This window comes from Nicotiana tabacum, chromosome 10 (assembly GCF_000715075.1).
Source record: "Nicotiana tabacum cultivar K326 chromosome 10, ASM71507v2, whole genome shotgun sequence".
Taxonomy (NCBI): Eukaryota; Viridiplantae; Streptophyta; class Magnoliopsida; order Solanales; family Solanaceae; genus Nicotiana; species Nicotiana tabacum.
The window spans coordinates 153796918-153804263 of record NC_134089.1 but is presented as its reverse complement, the minus strand read 5'-3'; the positions used below and the strand labels follow the sequence as shown (position 1 = coordinate 153804263).

General features: G+C 36.6%; 1 long non-coding RNA gene across 1 annotated transcript; it reads left to right on the top strand.

Annotated features, from left to right (window-relative positions):
- The first annotated feature begins 1262 nt into the window (after positions 1–1262).
- On the top strand, positions 1263–4478 carry LOC142164796 (uncharacterized). The gene is made up of 2 exons (XR_012695828.1): positions 1263–1829; positions 4216–4478. It is a non-coding gene; the product is annotated as an uncharacterized LOC142164796 (long non-coding RNA).
- Positions 4479–7346: the final 2868 nt, after the last annotated feature.

The window sequence follows — 7346 nt, the reverse complement described above, 5'->3', positions numbered from 1 at the left end:
AACGACGTAATTTAGTCTAGTTTGGTTAGATTAAAACTCGTCCGTTCATCTATTCCCCATCCAACAATTGGGAGCTAATTCTCCAATCTAAATAGAACATTCCTAAGCCCCCCCCCCCCCACCACCACCACCACCACCAAGACCCTAAGAACCTTCCCAATTTCTCTCAATGTCTAAAACCTAGCCACCCTAAAGTTCCTAAACCAACTGACCGGCGGCCACACACCAAAAACTCCCCAAATTAACACCATACAGTCTCCAGCACCCCCTCAGCCTTAATTTATCTTCAATTTCCCCAAAAGCTCCATCAAATTGGTCGAATCATAGATCTAGGTTTGATCGAAATCCTAATCCGCCCTTTGTTCAAATTTCCTTCAACCTCTGCCATTACCTTAATACCAAACATACATTAGCTCATTCCCCTATGTTGAATTCCACCATTTTATGTTGGTGTTGGAGTTGTACGTGGTGGCCGAAACCCAATCAAATTCCCTTAGAATGATCAGCATCTTTTCAAAACCTTCAGCACCTATCAAAATTCGTCCAGCAATTAGCATTACTACACATAACGGTTGGCCGTTTGAGAAATCAATAGCCAATATCTGTGTACCGATGCCTTTTGTATGCCGGAATTTGTGCCGCCTACTAGAGTTTGGTCAATACCCAGTTTCCTTCTAACTAGCATCTACATGGCATTAATCGATAACTGTTCGGCCTTTTCTTAGCTTCAGATTAACTGTTTCTTGTTTGACTTCCAATGAATCCCTGTTATTTTGCATTTTAGTTAAATTTAATTAGACGCTTTGCACATTGTTTGTTTGTGTGGACATGTGATTTTTGACCCTCCCCAAGATTTTTTATATTTTAGCACGTAAATATTTAATTTAGGCTTAATATCGCTATTTCAACTAATTTTGACTCTTTTACTTTATTTTATTACAAGAAAATAAAAATTATAAAATATAGTTTCATTAATGTTTTGTAGTCATTTTTAATCTTGAAAAATACCAAAAATAGTTTTGTTTTAACGGTCAGTCTTATTTTAACAGTTACTTTACTTAAGTAGGACTAATTAATAAATGAGATCGTATTTTAGTCTCATTCGTGGGGAAAGAATAAGATTTGGGTTCAAACGACCCATTTTAGGCCTAATTTTTGGACCTAGCCCATAACAACCCAACCCCAATACCCACTAAACTAACCTTAAAACCCTAAAAACCTAGGATTTAAAAAGGCATCAGCCGTTTTTGGACTAAAGGGACAAAAAATACACGCTAGCCTAAGATCCCTAAAAATCAGCGCCGTTTTACACATAGAGGAGAACCCCCCCTAATTTTTCATCTATTTCGAACTACCACACCCCCGAACGACCCTGAGCCTCTTCTTCTTCGTTGAACATGAACGCCAACAGTAGCACACCTCTCACCATACCCATCGACGAGCCACCCCACCTCGCTAGACGCCAACGACTACCCTAGAACGAGGACCCCAAGATCTTCTTCTCCATTTTTAAGCAACAGAACTGGGACCTCTCCATCTTCAAGCAACAAATCTTTCAGCAGCAAAGAACGAAAACAGAACCCACGACCCCCTCACTCAAACGCGTCCGGCAACACACACACACACACACACAAAAGTTTAGGATTCTTCTGAAAAAATCAGATTTGGAATTCAAAGCTACAAAGAAAAACCACACAACTCCGGAAGATCTGAAACCAGGAAAAGGTTTCTAAAAATCTGGATTTCTAAAGGGGTTCTTGAGGTCGAGATTTGTTGCCTTGTTGGTTTTTCCGGTCCCATATGATTTCAGTCGAGGTTTCCGGTTCAAGGTCAGATTAGTTCTCTCAATGAATTGAATTATTACAATGTTGCATCTTATGCACTTTCTGTTCTTTTCTTTAAATTTAGATTCAGTTAAATACTATTTTAAGTTGTGCTCTTGTCTGGTAATTGAATTATATTTGTACTATTCTCTTCCAAATTGCAGGTTCTTTGAAAGTAACTTCTTGATTTCGTTTCTTAGCTCATTCTGATTTTTTTTCTTTGTTTCAATTTTTATTTTCAGTATTGGTAACAATAAAGAGTGTTGTCTTTCGTTTTGTGTAGCTTTTGTTGCATAGAGAATTTCTCTTGTGGTTACAAGGAAATATGACGGGTGAAAAGTTTGGGTAACTGGCTAATTACAATGAACTTATGATTCTTGAACGTATGATTGGTATTAACTTGAGTAGAGATTTAATAACCATTGAATACCTAGTATACTTTTAGGCTATTATTATTATTGTGTACACGTTAGCGCGACATAATTACGATTCTAAAAATTAATCCGGAGAATGCGTTCGCGCAACTTCGACCAAACTTTCTCATAATAATAAACTGTTATTAATAGTCCACTTTAATTAAATATAGTTTCTTAAAAATAGACCGAGGTGTGCCATCCAATTTAATCACCCATGGCCCTCGTATTAATCTTATGACTTAGATATTAAAAATGATATTCGTAGTATGCTTTAGGCACGTTTAATATATCATCGTGATTGTGGACACGTTCACGTGACATAATTACGATTCTAAACACAAATCGAAGTATGCATTCGCGCAACTTAGGCCCAAATTTTTCTTTATAATAATAAAGCGTTATTAATTGTGGACACGTTCGCGTGACATAATTTTTGACGCGCCAAACAAATGGGTACACGTACGCGTGACCGGTTTTAAGATAATTTCTTAATTAAAAAAGGCAAATACACATAGGTTCTAAAATTAATAATTAAACAATTTAATAATCCAAGTACGATCAAAGCGACTTTGCTAGAACTACGGAACTCAGGAATGCCTAACACCTTCTCCCGGGTTAATAGAATTCCTTACCCGAATTTTTGTGTTCGCAGACCATAAATAAAGTCATTTTTATCGATTAGGGATTTTAAACCGGTGACTTGGGACACCATAAATTATCTCGAGTGGCAAATCTATTTAATATAAATAATCTCATTTCGATTGCCACTTAAATCGGATAGAACTTCCTTATATCCCTTTCGGGGTAGTAAAAAGGAGGTGTGACAGCTTTGGCGACTCTGCTGGGGACAAGAACTCAGAATCTCTGGTTCAGGGTTCAAGAATTCGAGCTTGTTAATATGATTTCTACTTGGCTTCATTTATTGTTAATATTACTGCATTCTGTGAACCTTTTCTGCTAACTGCTGTCTGTTTACTGCTTTAATATTATTTGAATTGTATATAATTGTCTTCCTACGCCACCCCTCTAAGTCTTCTGAAAATGGTGCACATATTCACGTAGCCCGCTTTTTCTGTATAAGTTATGCCAAATAGAACGAGGATGGACCAATAACAAGGCCGGGTAGACTTCAGTGCTCCCAGTATGTCGCCCCCTCTTCGGCCCCAGTTGTCCGCTCGGGTAACCCAAGTCTAGAACACAACCCCAGGATTTAAACCTAGAAAAACACAGCCTCATGCCGGATCCCTAGTAGGAACGTTTGTTTGCATCACGTGCATTTGACTTTGGGGACTTAACATAGGGGTTGGGTCCGCCTAGGACTGGTGTACCCAAAATAACAAACTATCTTGATGCATCATATGTGCTACATGTTGCATTTCTTTAAGGGTAAAAGGGTCATTTGGCGGACCAATAATAGTTGAGGGCAATGAAAAAAAGGAAAAAAAAAAGAAAAAAAGAGGGTGAAGTGTGAAAATAAAATAAGTAGGACCTAGTTATGTTTTCTGTCACATTTTTATTAAGAAAATACAAAAAAAAAAGATTTTGCACTTTTTCATCGTTTTCCGAAAATAAAAAAAATCAAAAAAAAAAAAGAGAAAAAGAAAATCCAAAAAGAGTTTATATGTTTCATCATTTTTTCAAAAAAAAAAGGACAAAAAACATATTTTCTTTAAATTATTTGTTAAGTTTTAATTCTCACCCATATCCAATCTGCCTGAACTACGTATACCTGATTCTCGTCTTTAGGGGCGTGATACGTAGGCAACCTACATAGGGTCCGGTCTTCCTAGTGAGTCTTAGGTTCTTGTCTTCGCGGCGACTTAGCCAAATCTTGCATTTTTAGCCACTTTTAGCCACATAGGTTAATTTTAGAAAATAGTCACAATCATGTCTTGAATGTGTCCAACAGGAAGGGTTATTGTCTCACATAGAGTTCTAGGTCTTTAACTTTATTTGGTCTTAATTTTCTCATACAGGTGTGAATTTACTCACTGAAGTTTGAGCATGACAAAGCCCCTAGACCATCTAGTCGGGATCGCCCATTCAGGAGCGGATTAAAAGGAGATTTTCTTTTCTTTTTTTTTATGTTTTGAGTTTGTTCTTCTTTTCATGTCGTCTTTTACCTTCTAGTTTTGTATAGTAATATCGAGTTTTTTTTTTTATTTTTGTACTTTCTATTTTGCGTTTGAAAAATGTATTATAAATCAAAAATCCAAAAAAGGGATATTTTGCGTTTTTATATTTCCCTTAAAATTTTCTTTAGAAATACTACTCCTAGAAATTAAAAAAAAAAAGAAATTTTGAGGTAGTTTTTCTTTTAGGCAATTAATATCTAGAACTGAAAATAAAAATTATTTTTATATTTTCTTTAGTATATTAGGACTAAGAATTCAAAAAAAAAAAGAGAATTTTCTTTTAGGACCTATTTAAAGTTTTCTTTAAGATATTAAGTCAAAAATCCAAAAAGATTTTTTTTAGGTTCTTCTTTGGGAAATTAATGAAAAATCAAACAAAATATATATTCTTTTTATTTTCACTAGAACTTTAGGACATTATGCATAGAAAAAGAAAAAAACAAAACAATCTTTATCTTTTTTATTTCTCGTTACGAAGTTTTTCTTCAGAGTATCAAATGAAAATTCAAAATATTTTTGGGTTCATTCTTTAGATTTCCTTCCTAAAAAAAGGATCAAAAGAATGCTCGTTTAAGATTGAGTTTAGAATAGATTATAGAACATTAAGTCTAGAAAATCCAAAAAAAAAGTTTTGCTTCTTTTATTTCTCTTTTCTCATCAAAGTAGTCATTAAGTTAAAAAAAGAGAAAAAGAAAAAGAGAACGTCAGTTTGTTAACTTTATACCCGATCTTCCCGAACTACACAAAGATCTGATTCATGCGGCGTCATGATACATTGGCAACCTACATAGGGTTCGATCGAATCATTTTTTTTAAAAAAAAGGAAAAAAGAAGGGAAAAAAAAGAAAGAAAAAAAAGGAGTGAAATTATGGGATGTGAGAAATTAGAGGAAAGAAAAGAGTGATAATTAACAAAAGTTAAAAAAATTAAAAAAAAGGAAGGAAAATGAGCAGGCAAGTGCTAGAAAAGAAACGAAAAGAGAAGATTGAAATGAATAAATTGGGATGATGCCATATGACCTTCATACCCTCGAAGTCATTTTAGAACCGATAATTGTGGCTAGGTGCATTGCATATAAAGTGAGATTATCTTATGTTAAATTCCCTAACGCTAACGTGATGACTTCATCTTCATAGCAGAAAAGTGGTTGGTTTGTGGTTCTTAAAGTGGTAACTCTTCTCTACAACATAAGGTCGAAATGCAATGGCAGATGGCAACAGAATCTAGTCGGTTGATACTGGTACCCAAAAGCAATTGGTTGAACAGGGCAATGGGTTGGTTGAAGAGGTAAGGATGTTAAGACAATACATCGCGGACATGTGTCAGGCTTGGATGATTGGGAAGGCACCACCCCCGCCACCACCTAGCTTCTTAGATGCTACCTTTAACCAAACTCCGGCCATAGTGCCAGATGATCCCCCATACTCTCCAGATCCACCCGCTTATCACAACTTTCCCAACCACCCTAGTAGTTCCATCGCTCATCCTCCAATTACCTCTCCCCAAAATTGCCCTCCTGTCATATCCACTATCCCCATGATCACAACTTCTCAACAATCTTCCCTTCATATCCGACAATGAACATCCACTCAAAGCCCATGATGCCCAATATTACCCCTCAGAGGTTGCCCACAAGGTTCCTGATTCATACAATCAGAGTGTAACGACCCGACCGGTTGTTTTGATCTATAGTGCGTCGTTCAACAGTTTGAGGCCATGAGCAGCTTCACTTTAGTTATTATGACTTATCCGCATGGTCGGAATTGAATTCCGAAAAGTTCAGAGTTGATTTGGAAAGATAATTCTCATTTCGAAAGCTTTAAGTTGAAAGAATTGACTAAGGTTGGATTTTTGAGTAAACGGCCTCGGAATAGGGATTCGAAGGTTCCGGCAGGTTCGTATGATGATTTCGGAGTTGAGAGTATGTTCGTACTTGGTTTTGGAAGACCCGAGAATGTTGTGGCACCTATTGTGGAAGTTAGCATTTTGGAAGAATCTCATAAGTTTGGGTTGAAGTGCATTTCAGTGTTATCGATGTTTGCTTGGGATTCCAAGTCTAGGAATAGCTCTGTATGGTGATTCTGGTGTTGGGAGCGTGATCAGAAATGAATTCGGAGGTCCGAGGGTCATTTTGGAGTCATTTGACTAAAGATAGAAATTTGAAGGTTTTTAGGGAGTTTGACCGGAAGTGGACTTTTTTATATCGGGGTCGGAATCCAATTCCGGAAGTTGAAGTAGGTCCGTAATGTCGAATGCGACTTGTATGCAAAATTTGAGGTCAATCGGACGTGATCTAATATGTTTCAACATCGAATGTAGAAGTTTGAAATTTTAAAGTTCATTAAGCTTGAATTGGAGTGCGATTCATGTTTAATTGTTGTTCAATGTAATTTGAGGCATCGACTAAATTCGTGTCATGTTATGGGACTTGTTAGTATACTTGGTTGGGATCCCATGGGGCTCGGATGAGTTTTGGAGGAGTTTTGGAAGAGTTTGGCGTTTTGAGCATAAACATGTAATGATCCAAATGTCCATTTTTAGTTCTAGAGATTGAAACTCGATTTCGAGACTTCCGGGATTTTGATAATTAATTATAGGAGTGATCTAGAAAGTTTGGTTTAATTTTATCAAGTCACGATTGAGTTTATAGCGCAAAACATAAGTTAATTGTTTAACAAGCGAAATTGGTATCGCATTAAGTAAATCAGCTCCGAATTGAGTTTTGATTGAAGAAATAGGTTTGTATTATTATTTGTGACTCATAGGAACAAGAATCGTCGAATTCCGAGTTCGTATGATGGAGTTAAAGCATTTTTAGTGAAATTAAAAGCTGCAGAAATTTCTAGGCAACTGCTGTGTTTTTCGCAGGTGCGTGAACAGTAACTGCAGATGCATGAACAGTAACCGGAAGTGCGTGAACAGTGCCACACCTGCGTGAATAGTAACCGCCAGTGCGAAAATGCTGGACAGTG